The sequence below is a fragment of the Heptranchias perlo genome, chromosome 9 (assembly GCF_035084215.1).
Source record: "Heptranchias perlo isolate sHepPer1 chromosome 9, sHepPer1.hap1, whole genome shotgun sequence".
NCBI classification, from domain to species: domain Eukaryota; kingdom Metazoa; phylum Chordata; class Chondrichthyes; order Hexanchiformes; family Hexanchidae; genus Heptranchias; species Heptranchias perlo.
The window spans coordinates 68,870,837-68,887,296 of record NC_090333.1 but is presented as its reverse complement, the minus strand read 5'-3'; positions in this window follow the sequence as shown (position 1 = coordinate 68,887,296).

Here is a 16,460-nt window from a genome sequence, read left to right as displayed (position 1 = left end):
CTCTCTCCTCAGCACAATCCACATGCCCCCATTTCAAAATTTGCCGGCAACAGGAAGTGCCGTCGTTGCTTTAAGGAGCTATGCCGGCACATTTGTGCACCGGCCTGCATCCTCCTGACCTCTGAACTCCCAGCACAGAATGCAACCTGTGCTGGCAGTGCACCAACGTTATGTAAATGAGGGGTCAGCGCGCCAGCAATGCAAAAAGGCTCTGGTGAAAATGCACTAGTGCCACCATTGTGCAACATCAGTCCCATAGTGCCAAGTGTTCAGCATTTTTGGCAGTAAAATGTATTTCAGTGGTTTTAACACCATGTTGTATTTTCTAATACGAGTTTAACGGCAACAAGTTCCATTCCCATAGTGCTCCTCACGTACAAATCGATGCCTCAAACTGCTTGACAATGGCTGAAGAAAGAGTCAGAGATTAGAGGGTTAAAGATTGCTACAAGGATAGTGGACACAGATCTGCATAATGGGCTGCCTGCGGTGGCAAACCAGTTGCACGTTGAGGGAGTGGAATCCCTTTCGATTGATGAATATTGCAGGGCTCTCATGGGGAGCGCGCAAGGCAATGTGTGTGCAGTCAATGGCATCTTGCACCATGGGCTTGCGGGCAAAAGCTCGTGCTCTCTCAGTGCTGAGTGCCCTCCTCCTCCTCCTCCTCCTCCTCCTCCTTTTGGATGACCAAAAAATTGATAAAGAGGGAGAAAATAGAATGTGGGAATAAACTAGCAAGAAATATAAAAACAGATTGTAAGAGCTTCTACAAGTATATAAAAAGTACGAGGGTAGCGAAACTAAGCGTGGGTGCCTTAGAGGCAGAGACAGGACAAATTATGATGGGGAATAAGGAAATGGCAGAGACTTTAAACAAGTGTATTGTATCTGTCGTCACAGTAGAAGACACAAAAAACATACCAGAAATAGTGGGGAACCAAGGGCCTAATGAAAGTGAGGAACTTAACGTAATTAATATTAGTAAAGAGAAAGTACTGGAGAAATTAAGGAGACTAAAAGTCGACAAATCCCCTGGACCTGATGGCCTACATCCTAGGCTTCTAAAAGAGGCGGCTGCAGAGATAGTGGATGCATTGGTTGTGATCTTCCAAAATTCCCTAGACTCTAGGACGGTCCCAGTGGATTGGAAGGTAGGAAAGGTTATTCAAGAAAGGAGGGAGAGAGAAAACAGGGAACTACAGGCCAGTTAGCCTGACATCAGTCGTTGGGAAAATGCTGGAATCCATTATTAAGGAAATGGTAACAGGGCATTTAGAAAATCATAATATGGTTAGGCAGAGACAACATGGTTTTATGAAAGGGAAATTGTGTTTGACAAATCTATTAGAGGTTTTTTCAGGATGTAACTAGCAGGGTAGATAAATGGGAACCAGTGGATATAGTATATTTGGATATTCAAAAGGCATTTGATAAAGTGCCACATAAAAGGTTGTTACACAAGATAAGGGCTCATGAGGTTTGGGGTAACATATTGGCATGGATAGAGGATTGGTTAATGGACAGAAAACAGAGAGCAGAAATAAACGAGTCATTTTCAGTTTGGCAGGTTGTAACTAGTCGGGTACTGCAAGGTGCTTGGGCCTCAGCTATTTACAATCCATATTAATGACTTGGATGAAGGGACCGAGTGTTGATGTTTGATGTGGGAAAGTCAGCTGTGCGGAGGACACAAAGAGTCTGCAAAGGGATATAGACAGGTTAAGTGAGTGGGCAAGAAGGTGGCAGATGGAGTATAATGTGGGGAAATGTGAGGATATTCAATTTGGTAAGAAGAATAGAAAAACAGAATATTTTTTAAATGATGAGAAACTATTAAATGTTGGTGTTCAGAGGGATTTGGATGTCCTTGTCCACGACACACAGGAAGTTAACATGCAGGTACAGCAAGTAATTAGGAAGGCAAATGGTATGTTAGCCTTTACTGCAAGGAGGTTGGAGTACAAGAATAAGGAAGTCCTGCTACAATTGCTCAGGGCTTTGGTGAAATCACACCTGGAGTACTGTGTACAGTTTTGGTCTCCTTACCTAAGGAAGGATATACTTGCCTTAGAGGGGGTGCAACGAAGCTTCACTAGATTAATTTCTGGGATGAGAGGGTTGTCCTATTAGGAGAGATTGAGTAGAATGGGCCTATATTCTCTGGAGCTTCGAAGAACGAGAGGAAAGCCCATTGAAACATATAAGATTCCGACAGGGCTTGACAGGGTAAATGCGAAGAGGCTGTTTCCCCTGGCTGGAGAGTCTAGAACTAGGGGGCATAGTCTCAGGATAAGGGGTCGGCCATTTAGGACTGAGATGAGGAGGAATTTCTTAGCTCAGAGGGTAGTGAATCTTTGGAATTCTCTTCCCCAGAGAGCTGTGGATGCTGAGTCGTTGAGTATACTCAAGGCTGAGATAGATAGATTTTTGGACTCTAAGGGAATCAAGGGATACAGGGATCGGGCGAGAAAGTAGAGTTGAGGTCGAAGATCAGCGATGATCTTGTTAAATGGCAGAGCAGGCTCGAGGGGCTGTATGACCTACTCCTGCTCCTATTTCTTATGTTCTTATGTTCCTCCCTCTTCTGGCAGCTCATCCTGCTCTGTGGTGTCTTCCTTCATGCTCCCAGTCATGCTCTATTCCTAAAGCCAGATAATTTGTGAAGGATAGATCAAGCACAGGAGTGCAAGAGCAGCCAGACCTCTCTCTGCACAGACAAATTGAACTTTGAACAGCCAAAAGTAATAACCTAGTAACTTACCTGCAAGACTTGCATGATCCCTTTAAATAGCGATGACGAGGGGGCCTTCATGCCGGTTACCGTCACGTTCTGCTGAGCGAAGTCAGCACCTGGCATCCGATTCACTGGGACCTTCCAAATGCTACCAGCGTTGCACACTGATATTGGTGAGTATCTCCCTGCTCTCCACCTTGCCAGCGTGCGATAATCTCACGAGCCCTACCTCCTGTACAGAGGCTGACCTTTGCACTTTTGAGGTGGAGTCAGAATCTCCTGGATCTCATGCTGCCAATGGGCGGTTGGTTTACCATCTGCCTCGACCCACACCTGCACCACTCCCGCCGGGAGTTAAAATCTGGGCTCTCGTTTCTCCTCCTAGGAATGTGTGAGGTGCTCCACGATAGCCTTTTAATTATGTAGATATTTTAATACAATGTACAGACTATAACACGTTGCATTCATCAAAATGCTTTCTATGTAAACAGGTTACAATAGACTACATGATATATTACACTATATTGTAGACTATAATCTAATTAATGCTCTTTGTACCTATACACAGAGTTGCAATAAGCTGTACAGAAAATACTGTATATATAGTAACAAGCTACGCACAATATAATAGACAAAGGAATAGAAGCCAAAAATGAAATATATAGTACAAAATGGGTGCCTGTGAGTAAATTAAACGCTAGCAATACGATTTATAAATTTAGGTGAGATCCTAAGCATGAGTGCAAAGATCAAATTAAGCTCAGGAACAGCGATGGGGTAGATTTTATGAATTAGCACCAGGCACGGTGTTTTCAATAATGGGAGTACATATCGTGAATTCAGGTACAAAGCATTGAGCTGGGGCACCAACCCATAAATTCACTTACAGAGTTAGTTACATATTACATATATTGCACAGAATGTACAGCACAGAAACAGGCCATTTGGCCCAACAGATCCACACTGGTGTTTATGCTCCACACGAGCCTCCTCTCACCCTACTTCATCTCACCCTATCAGCATAACCTTCTATTTTTTTCTCTCTCATGTGTTTTATCTAGCTTCCCCTTAAATGCATCTATGCTATTCGCCTCAACTATAATTAGAATTATAACTGTAATAGATAACTATATTGTCTGCTATAGTTATACCAGAAAGTGAACGTCTGTTCAAAATCATCTTTTCTTTCCCCTTTCTATTGTAGAAGTCCATTTCTCTTGGGGGCATGGAGATTTTCTATGTGACACCAGCTGAATATTATAACGTAAAGATGCACTGAGTCATGTGACAGGACCTGTAGCAGATTATAGAAGCAGTCACTGTGCGAATGCTTTCCTTCTACTGCTGAGGATGTAGTTTAATTGTGGATTTTCTTAAGAACTTTTTTTTCTCGTTCTATTTCACTTATCTATAGTTGGAATGATCACATGTTTGCCTTGAAGGCATGAATTACATAAACGCGCCTTGTGGCAATTGCTGACTCATTAGATCACTACTGTAGGCGGGTTTGCACAGGGGAAATGACCATAAACAAGATCTTCCAGTAATTTGACCAAGGTTAGAAATCCCCAGACTGGTCTAAAATTAAGGTAAACATGGTCTGCAAAAGCATGCTTGACACAACTGCAGCAAAAAGCCCTGACAGGTGCACCCTTTTTTTGTTGCAAATTTTGCTTTTCTGTCATTAAAGAGCGTTAATTCAGGGCGCAACTAAACAAGTTTCAATGCATTGCGATACCTAAAGTTCGATATTTTTGTAGTCATCGCGTTTATCGTCTGACCTAATTGGACACTAACATGGAGGAATTTCAGAAGTATATCACCACACCGATTTTTCCCAGATTTATCCCTGCTTCTGAAATTTCTCCCTGGATGAAGATGTCGTGCAGCGTAATTAAGGACAATTCTGCCTGTGAGGACAGTCAGCTTGGTAAATAAGTAATAATTGGCAACTAAAGCTATATCAAGATTAACACAAAAAGTATTTACAATTATATTAGAAGAAAAGGGTAGTCAAGGGTAATGTGGGCCCTTTAAAAATAGATGCGGGTAATATTGCAAATGAAAATAAGGAAATGGCAGACTTGTTGAATAATTACTTTGTGTCAGTCCTCACAGTTGAGGAAGAGGATAATATACCTGACATTCGAGGGAAACTAATAATAAATCAAGGACTGGAACTCACTAAAGTTAATGTAAGCAAGAAAACAGTATTAGAAAAATTAATGGCACTAAAGACTGACAAATCCTCAGGACCTGATGGTTTCCACCCCAGGGTTTTAAAAGGAAGTAGGTGAGGAAATTGCAGATGCTTTAGCCATAATCTTCCAAAGCTCTCGATTCAGGAATTATCCCTTTAGATTGGAAAATTGCAAATGTAACTCTATTATTTAAGAAAGTTGAGGGAGACACCAGGAAATTGTAGACCTGTTAGTCTAACATCTGTTGTGGGGAAGTTATTGGAATCTATAATTAAGAGCAGAGTGACTGAACACTTAGAGAAATTTGAGCTGTTTAGAGAGAGCCGACATGGATTTGTAAAGAGTAGGTCATGTCTAACAAACCTAATTGAATTTTTTGAGGAAGTAACTGAAGTTGTAGACAGGGGAATGTCTATGGACGTAGTTTATATGGACTTCCAGAAAGCATTCGCTAAGATTCCACATAAGAGACTGTTAGCTAAAATGAAAGCTCATGGAATTGAAGGCAAATTATTGACCTGGTTAGGAGATTGGTTAGGCAGCAGAAGAAAGAGAGTAGGGATTATGGGTATATACTTGAATTGGAAGGAAGTGACTAGTGGTGTCACACAAGGATGAATGCTGGGGCCTCAACTATTCACTATATTTATTAATAACTTAGATAACACAATAGCAAGCCATATATCCAAGTTTGCCGATGACACAAAGATTGGTGGCATAAGTATTGTGGACAGGAGCACAAAATTACAAAAAGATTTTGATAGATTGAGTGAGTGGGCAAAACTGTGGCAGATGGATTTCAATGCAGGTAAGTGTGAGATCATCCATTTTGGGCCAAAAAACGATCGATCCGAGTATCTTTGAAATGGTGAAAAGCTAGGAACAATGGAGGTCGAAAGAGATTTAGGGGTCCATGTACACAGATCACTAAAATGTGGTGGTCAGGAACAAAAAATAATCAAAAAGTCTAACGGAATGTTAGCCTTTGTATCGAAAGGGCTAGAATAAAAAGGGGAGGAAGTTTTGACACAACTATACAAAACCCTGGTTAGACCAAATCTGTAGTACTGTGTACAGTTCTGGGCACCACATCTTCGAAAGGATATATTGGCCTTGGAAGGAGTGCAGCTCAGATTCACCAGAATGTTATCAGGGCTCCAAGGGTTAAATTATGAGGCGAGATTACATAAACTAGGCTTGTATTCCATGGAATTTAGAAGATTACGAGGTGAATTGATTGAGGTTTTTAAGGATTTTGAAAGGAATTGATAGGGTAAATAGAGAGAAACTTTATCAGCTGATAGGGGAGTCTAGGACAAGGGGACATAACGTTAAAATCAGAGCCAGGCCATTCAGGAGAGAAGTTAGGAAACACTTCTTCACGCAAAGGGTGGTGGAAGTGTGGAACTCTCTCCCACAAAAAAAAGTAGATGTTAGCTCAATTAACAATAATCTGAGATTGATAGCTTTTTTTCTAGCCAAGGGTATTAAGGGATATGGAGCCAAAGCAGGTGGATTGAGTTAGGATACAGATGAGCCATGATCTCATTAAATGGCGGAACAGGCTTGAAGGGCTGAATGGCCTACTCCTGTTCCTATGTTCAACCACTATATCTTATTTCATGTTTTACACATTTAATAGATGCTTTGGCAGTGACTGCAGTCAGCTTTGTTTCCCTGGCAACTGAATTCCCATGGAGACAGCCTGTTTCTGTTCAGTGCATCATGGAGATAGAATTTAACGGGGCATTAGTGCACCATTTGACAGGTTAGGAGCCAGAAGAACAGTAGAATATGGCCTACGAGATAAGAGGCCGTAAAAGCCATACGTCCAGGTCCTCCTTGTTCCCCATGCAACAGCCATATTGGCCCAGGCAAAGCTACCAAAGATTCACAGAAGAGCAACAATAACTTGCCTTTAACAAAGTGAAACGTCCCAAGGTGCTTCACAGGAGTGTATTTGGGCAAATGAATTGACACCGAGCCAAAAGAGGGAGATATTAGGACAAGTGACCGAAGAGGTAGGTTTGAAGCAGCGTCTTAAAGGAGGAGAGACGGAGAGGTTTAGGGAGGGAATTCCAGAGCATAGGCCTAGTCGGCTGAAGGCACGGCCACCAATGGTGGGGTGAAGAAAGTCGAGGAGCAGTGCTTCAGGGGACAATAGTTAAGCAGGGAAGCAGTGACAGATTGTGCCATCTGCTGTAAGGAGGCCTATAGTCCCACTCCAACACCTATATGGCTCTACCAGTGGCAGTGACAATCGGCACGATGCTGAATTTCTATGCAACACGATTGTCCGACTCTGTTCCCCGATGCATCAGATCAGTCAGACTTTATTCCACATATGTCCAGCTCAGCAACAACCAGCAACGACAGCAGGACAGAGTGACACATTTTTATTGCACAACTGCCTTCCCCAGGAGCACAACAAATTGTTAATTTATCCAGGTTACCATTCATGGTCCTATGCCCAATGCTATGCTCTACTTGATCAGGAAAGGATTTCACTCCCTTAGCACCCGGATGGTAGGAGGCCACGAGCACGAAATGATACAAGTCAACGCCAGTTTTCCCTGGAATTCTGCCCGAGTTACCGGAGGTGCAAACTCCTGTTGTATACCCGATCTCCCAGGAATCCTGGTGTGCAAAATTGCATATTCACGAATGAGCTTTTTATAACCCAGAAAATTCTTTGTTGCTCCAAATAGTAAGTGTTCTGGTGGGGAATTCGACCTGACTGGAATTAAGTTCAATTTCTTAAATGTATTACGCACATTAACTGTAACCAAATTCCAATTCTAAACTATAATGGTTTCATCATTGTTGCTATCAGATATCACTTAAGATCACGAAGAGAGGAAATCTAATCCGCCCAGTTCAGAATAAAATGATTGCCGTGACTGATATCCAGGTTAAATAAAATTTTAAAAGCCATTTCAGATTAGCAGGTTATTGGTGTGAAAGTAGTTTTGAGACAGAAAATGTTGACATGGGGTCAATCACTTCCCCAGTCGATGATACTCTTTATATTTCTATGTGTCTTGGGTGAGTTGATTTAAATAAGAATCTTTGAGCTGTCGGGCGATTTGACTGCACTGCCAATCCGCACGGGGTAACAATGAGAATGCGAGTGTACCCGCATATGTCACCTTGGTGATGTTGTGGTTATGTCACTGGACTGGACATTCAGAGGGCTAGCCTAATAACCCAGAAAATGTGAGTTCAAATCCCACCATGGCAGTTTGAGAATTCAAATTCAGTTTTAATATAAGCTGTCGATTGTCGTAAGAACCCAACTGGTTCACTGATGTCCTTTAGGGAAGAAAACCTGCCTTCCTTACCTGGTTTGGCCTATATGTGACTCCAGTCCCACACGTGTGTGGTCGCCTCTTAATTGCCCTCTGAAGTTGCCGAGCAAGCTACTCAGTTTTTTTTCTCAGTTGTGTCAAACCGCTACAATAGTTCAAGAAGAAAGCTTCTCAGGGCAATTAGGGATGGGCAATAAATGCCGCTCACATCCCGAGAATGAATATATTAAAAAATAATATTTATTGGTCAAAGCGAGGGTGTGGGAGGGCATGTGCGATGCATGCAATTTTATACAAATTTATTGCAGTGTCATCTTTGTGGCGATGGAGAGGAATTTGGAGTGTTGCTTGTGCATTGCCATCATATCTGGATGATAGCAAGTGCCACGATTGGCTCAAGTCACATGGATGCATGGTTGGGTTGGGGCATGTGGGCAACATTCAGAAGGGGTAAGTACAAACTTTAATTCGGTAACTACATCCTTGAGTCAAAGGAAGTGCGTGAGTGGATGGATTATAAATAAAAACATGTTGGGCCACAATTTTAGTCCGCGCGCCCATCTTATAGTAATTTATGAATTAAATGAGTGCGAATCAAGTCATGGGTGTGAAGTCTCTAAATGAGAGTTTTAGCCACATTGGTCTCATTTCTCTGTAGGGACAAATACTTACTTCCCTCTTGTGGTTCATGGAGGGGAGGGGGCTGAGTATTGAATCGCACATAAAGTGGACACGATGGTGACTCGTCCCTGCATTGGCTAAATGTCATCAGTGGGCTATCCTTTCGTTTACCGTGTTTTTTTTTTAAGCTCCTCATCACATGAGTACGATGGATGATGAAGGGCATTCAGCTCATCTTAGTTCGTTTACAACTGCTATGCTTATTGTCCAGAGCAATTCTTACCCCTTCAGAAGCGATGGATATTTTTCCTAGGAACTTTTTGTTTTCAGAAATGTTCATTAGAATGCAATACAAAGGAATGAGAATGTGGCGTATAACAGGATCGTACAAGGATAAACTATTGTTGGAAACATAATGTGAAATACATAAAACCCAGTTCAGTAATCTCAATTTACTGGACTGCCATCTATCCAAGGACCCACAAAATTAATGGTAGGTTATTTCTCGGACAGTGATGGACAAAGTGAGCATGCAGGCCTGGATTTCCCTTCGCGATACCACCAAAATTGGGCAGGACAGTGGTGCAGGACGAGGTAAAATTTTGACCGTGAATCCTACTGCCGCCTCGCGGCCTCAACCTGGATTTCCCTTCCCTTTGATTCTGCTGGGACCGCGACTGGCTGCTCGTTCCCCACCTGCTGCATGGAAATGAAGCCTGGGATTTTCCTGGACTCCTCTCCTTCCGGTTGCCGCCCAGCAATTACCCGGTGAAGGCCTGTGGTCTTAGCCAGGCCTTCAGTGGGACCTTGATGCAGTCTTCAGGGCTCGTCTGCCCCATTAAATGGTGCTCCCACCATCCAGATTCTCCCCTGCGCACTGGTAGGCTCCCTTTTGAAAGTGCCAATCCTGCTGAGAGCCCACTGTGGCAGGTTGCTTCCCACTGATTAGCTGAGGAAAATGGGACTCATTCAGGACTCGATGTCGGACAAGCAGTCTGACATCACAGAGCCAGTGGAGGAGTCGAGAGAGGTAGTGGAGAGGTAGAGTTGGATGTTGTCAGCGTACATGTGGAACCCGATGCTGTGTCTTTGGATGATGTCACCAAGCAGCAGCATGTAAATAAGGACGAGGAGGGGGCCAAGGACAGATAATTCGGGGACTCAGGAGATGACGGTGCTGGGAATGGGAAGAGAAACCATTGCTGGAGATGCTTTCCGACAATCAAATAGGTAAGAGTTAAAAGGGAAATGTTATGTTAGGTAGCCTTATGATTTTGAGAGAAATACCTGGTGTGCATTACAGAACTATCTGACACTCCAGCATTACCAAAATGTGTCATCAGAATGGTCACAGCAAAATCAACAACTTCCCCGCAACATAATCTGGCCAGCGCCCTCTGCTTGTGGATATGAGTATATGGGTGTACATTCTATATATATCTATTTATCTATATCTATATCTATCTATACATATATATACGTCTATCTAAATGTATATATCGATCTATCTATATGTGTGTGTATATATCTATATATATATATATAGATATATACACAGGAAAATCATGTCTCACGAATTTGATTGAGTTTTTTGAAGGGGTAACCAAGAAGATAGATGAGGGCTGTGCAGTAGATGTGGTCTACATGGACTTTAGCAAAGCCTTTGACAAGGTACCGCATGGTAGGTTGTTACATAAGGTTAAATCTCACGGGATCCAAGGTGAGGTAGCCAATTGGATACAAAATTGGATTGACGACAGAAGACAGAGGGTGGTTGTAGAGGGTTGTTTTTCAAACTGGAGGCCTGTGACCAACGGTGTGCCTCAGGGATCGGTGCTGGGTCCGCTGTTATTTATTATTTATATTAATGATTTGGATGAGAATTTAGGAGGCATGGTTAGTAAGTTTGCAGATGACACCAAGATTGGTGGCATTGTGGACAGTGAAGAAGGTTATCTAGGATTGCAACGGGATCTTGATAAATTGGGCCAGTGGGCTGATGAATGGCAGATGGAGTTTAATTTAGATAAATGTGAGGTGATGCATTTTGGTAGATCGAATCGGGCCAGGACCTACTCCGTTAATGGTAGGGCGTTGGGGAGAGTTATAGAACAAAGAGATCTAGGAGTACAGGTTCATAGCTCCTTGAAAGTGGAGTCATAGGTGGATAGGGTGGTGAAGAAGGCACTCAGCATGCTTGGTTTCATTGGTCAGAATATTGAATACAGGAGTTGGGATGTCTTGTTGAAGTTGTACAAGACATTAGTAAGGCCACACTTGGAATACTGTGTACAGTTCTGGTCACCCGATTATAGAAAGGATATTATTAAACTAGAAAGAGTGCAGAAAAGATTTACTAGGATGCTACCGGGACTTGATGGTTTGACTTATAGGGAGAGGTTAGACAGACTGGGACTTTTTTCCTTGGAGAGTAGGAGGTTAAGGGGTGATCTTATAGAAGTCTATAAAATAATGAGGGGCATAGATAAGGTCGATAGTCAAAATCTTTTCCCAAAGGTAGGGGAGTCTATAACGAGGGGGCATAGATTTAAGGTGAGAGGGGAGAGATACAAAAGGGTCCAGAGGGGCAATTTTTTCACTCAAAGGGTGGTGAGTGTCTGGAATGAGCTGCCAGAGGCAGTAGTAGAGGCGGGTACAATTTTGTCTTTTAAAAAGCATTTGGACAGTTACATGGGTAAGATGGGTATAGAGGGATATGGGCCAAGTGCAGGCAATTGGGACTAGCTTAGTGGTATAAACTGGGCAACATGGACATGATGGGCCGAAGGGCCTGTTTCCATGTTGTAAACTTCTATGATTCTATGATTCTATATACACATATACACACATACACATAGATACATACATATATATACACACATATACATATATATATCTATATACACATACCAAATAATTGGGTTGCAGTTTCTTTCAATTCAATAACACAACAGAGGAATTGAGGTGATGCCATAAATCCTGAAGTTAGAAGCTCAGGGTTAGAATATTGTCCCCTTGGGTCTGGGATCTGGGTTTGAATCCAGCTGAGGTTGTAAGAGTGAAAATTTCCTTTCTGTTGTATGCATGGATCCTATGAAATATTAATTCAGCCATTCTGAATCCAGGTCATCCTCATGTTCACAACACAAAAGACCCCAGAACTCGCTATAAATTGGCACCGGATTGGCAGCTTCACACTGACAAATCACAAGAATTGCTAATTTGGGAAGTGGAAATATCACACTGGTGCTGTAGAGTTGCACTTCTGGAACTTGTACTGGAGGAGAGGGATAGTGCGTCAGTATTTACAGTAGAGAAAGAGGATAGCATGCTGGACACCCCAAGGAAACTAATTTTGAATCAGGGACAGGGACTCACCATAATTAACGTCAGCAAATTAACAGATATGAAGAAAATAATGGCACTAAAAAGTGGGAAATCCCCAGGACCAGATGATTTCCACCCCAGGGTTTAAAGGAAGTAGGTGAGAACATTGCAGAAGCTCAAACTGTAATCTTCCAAGGTTCTCTCGATTCAGGAACCGTTACTTTAGATTGGAAAATTGCATACGTCACTCCGCTATTTAAGAAAGGAGAGGGAGGGAAACCTGGATATTATAGAGCAGTTAGCCTAACATCTGTTGACAGGAAATTACTAGAGCCTATAATTAAAGATAGAGTGACTGAACACCTTGAAAATTTTCAGCTGATCAGAGAGAGCCAGCATGGATTTGTAAACGGCAGGTCATGCCTGACGAACCTGATCGAATTTTTTGAAGAGGTGATTAAAGCAGTGGACAGGGGAATGTCTATGGATGTTGTTTATATGGATTTCCAGAAGACACTCGAAAAAGTCCTTCATAAGAGACTGTTAGCTAAAGTTGAAGCTCATGGAATTGAGGGCAAATTATTGACCTGGTTAGGAAATTGGGTGAGCGGCCGGAGACAGAGAGTAGGGATAATGGGCAGGTTCTCAAATTGGCAGGATGTGACTAGTGGTGTCCCACAGGGATCTGTGTTGGAGCCTTAACTATTCACTGTGTTTATTAATGACTTAGATGACGGGATAGAGAGCCACATATCCAAGTTTGCCGATGACACCCCTTGCAGAAAAGATTTACTAGAATGATTCCAGGGATGAGGGACTTTAGTTACATGGATAGACTGGAGAAGCTGGGGTTGTTCTCCTTGGAACAGAGAAGATTAAGAGGAGATTTGATAAAAGTATTTAAAATCATGAAGGGTCTAGACAGAATAGATAGAGAGAAACTGTTCCCACTTGGGAAAGGGTCAAGAACCAGAGGACATAGATTTAAGATGATCGGCAAAAGTGACATGAGGATAAACTTTTTTACGCAGCGAGTGGTTATGATATGGAATGCACTGCCCGAGGGGGTGGTGAAGGCAAATTCAATCATGGCCTTCAAAGGGGAATTGGATAAGTACTTGAAAGGAAAAAAATTACAGGGCTACGGGAATAGGGTAGGGGAGTGGGACTAGCTGGATTGATCTTGCATCGAGCAGGCATGCACTCGATGGGCCGAATGGCCTCCTTCCGTGCTGTAACCATTCTATGATTCTATGATTCTGCGATTCTGCACAAAGATAGGCAGCGTTGTAAGCAGTGTACATGGAAGCATAAAATTACAGAGAGATATTAATAGATTGTGAATGGGCAAAACTGTGGTAAATGGATTTCAATGAAGGCAAGTGTGAAGTCATCCACTTTGGATCTAAAAAGGATAGATCAGAATACTTTCTAAATGGTGAAAAGCTTGAAACAGTGGAGGTCCAAAGAGACTTAGGGGTCCATGTACATAGATCATTAAAATGTCACGGACAGGTACAGAAAATAATCAAAAAGGCTAATGGAATGCTGGCCTTTATATCTAGAGGACCAGAATACAAGGGAGTAGAAGTTATGCTACAGCTACACAAAGCCTTAGTTAGACCACACCTGGAGTACTGTGTTCAGTTCAGGGCACCACACCTTAGGAAGGATATATTGGCCTTGGAGAGAATGCAGCGTAGATTTACTAGAATGATACCTGGACTCCAAGGGTTAAATTACGAGGCGAGATTACACAAACCAGGGTTGTATTCTCTGGAATTTAGAAATTAAGGGGTGATTTGATCGAAGTTTTCAAGATATTAAGGGGAATTGATAGGGTAGATAGAGAGCACCTGTTTCCGCTGGTTGGGGAGTCTAGGACTAGGGGACATAGCCTAAAAATTAGAGCCAGGACTTTCAGGAGTGAAGTTAGGAAACACTTCTACACGCAAAGGGTGGTAGAAGTTTGGAATTCTCTACCGCAAATGGCAGTTGATACTAGCCCAATTGTTAATTTTAAATCTGAGATTGATAGATTTTTGTTAACCAAAGGTAGTAAGAGATATGGGGCTAAGGCGGGTATATGGAGTTAGGCCACAGATCAGCCATGATCTCATTGAATGGCGGAACAGGCTCGAGGGGCTAAATGGCCTACGCCTGTTCCTATGTTCCTATGATATTTACCCTGCATCCACCTCATGTCATACCTAACCTAGGAGAGACTTGAGATCGACTTGGGTGTCATTCCATTACAAAAACAATCTTGCATTTATATTGTGCTTTATCACTTCGAAACATCAAAGCACTTCACACAATTACTTTTTTTGTATAAGGCAATGACTGTTATTATGCAGTTTTTGCATTACCAAAAAAACTCACCATCACTAACATTTGTCAGCTTAATGAGTCCCTCATGAAAAATAAAAATACTGCCCAAGAATGAAGGCCAAGTGGTTTGTGGCTTCAATGAAGAGTAAAATCGGGTGGGTCACAAAACCAGCGTTGTATCCGATCCCGTCAGTTTCCCGCCGGGTGGGTTAGGTTAAAATTGGCCCTGTTGTCTTTCACCTCAAGGACCTACATTTGAATCCAGCCCATTCTGATATGGTAAAAGGACCCTATGTAAAACGATTTGAGGCTGCCTCAATTCAATTTTACAGTGTTGGCTCACAACGCAGTTGGGAAATTTGATTGAGAGGAGCTCATGGGATGCCTGGTATGGGAAGTAGGAAAATTCTGTTACAGTTAGGGGTGATCTTCTGAGGTTGGGCTGAGGCACATTGTTGGAGCTGAGCGTAGGGAGCTTTGCTTTGCTGATGGCTCTTCAACCAACCCTGGCAGTGTTGGCTGTAGACTCTAGTTGACAGAAGCATTCCATTTCCCAGCATTGACATTTCTCCTGTTTACCAAGACAAACAAAACATTGCAAAAATATAAATCACTTCTTGCACAGGGTGGAGTTTGTATTATATTCAGAATGGGACCTAAAACATTAAGATGATAAAGCCCTGGGAAGTGTTTTATGCCCCTTTGCAGGTTTGTAATGATGTACTTTATTCATTATGGGACCCAAAGTTCTTCAATCCCGCTCTGCCGCCATAAGTTTGGTGTCGCGGGAACCCCAATGGTGACTGCCACTCCTCACCGTGCCATTGTATCAGGGGTCAGGCAGGTGCCCAGATCAGAATGGGTGGCCACTAGATGGAAGTGTGGAGACCGCAAGATGTGGGACCTGACAGCTTCCATGAGAAGCTGCAAAGTCTGTTCTCTTTCTAAGAGGGCCATTTGCTTTATGCTGCTTCCAGTATTTGGTGCGTTCCAGGCCAAAATCCGGCCTGACACACTTGTGGGGCCCACTTGCAACCTACAGTTGACCCGGGTGTCCTATTTATCCAGCGTCCAGATCGCTGGGCAGTCAAGCGGCAGGAGTGGTGAGAAATCTGGCAGGTGACACCAAATCACCGATCCAATTTCTATTTTGAACGTCAAGCCGTTTATGGGGCTGGGTGGATGGAACTGCCACCTGCCCCCACTCCCATGGGTGCAATCTTGTGGCTAGCCAGAATCTTTCCTTCTGTAGGGCCGGCAGCACGAGGACTGAAGGGCTTCTGACTGCTGTATTTGGATGATGGCCCCAAGGCCCCAAAGCTGAAAATCATTACTGATGCATCAGGCCTACATTCACAGCTGGATTCCCCACCGCCCCCCACCGGCCCAAAACCCCACCCCATCTCCAGGTACGTGCCCCTGCCAATGGGTGGGCCTACGCCTTGGGTATGCCAGGCCGATTTAAATTAGCCGAAGCTATCAATATGGGTTGGATCAATTCAGGTCAGGCAGTGTACACTCCACATGCAGCCTTCCATTGGTCTGGAGGGTGTAATTACAGTGTGGCAAGACTTAGTGCTCAAAATGCCCAACTAATGCAGAACAGCAATCAGCAACGCCAACAGAATGTGAAGCCAAAACAATAGGATACAAGTCAGAGGAAGTCATGATCAAAGTGTGCAGCACTCTGTCTGGACCACACCCTGAACACTGTGCCCAGTCCCTGGTCACCAAAACACAAGAGATATATATTCAAACATTAGCGGCAATGCAGCGAGCCATGAGACCTGGAGGCTCAGTTATGAGGAAAAACTGGAGAAACTCGGGCTCTTTAACCTTGAAACGCGCGTCGGAGAGGTGATCCCATACAGGTGTGGCAGATTATCAAGAGTATGCAAAAGGTAAAGCTGGAAAATTACCTTCAATTGAACCATAATA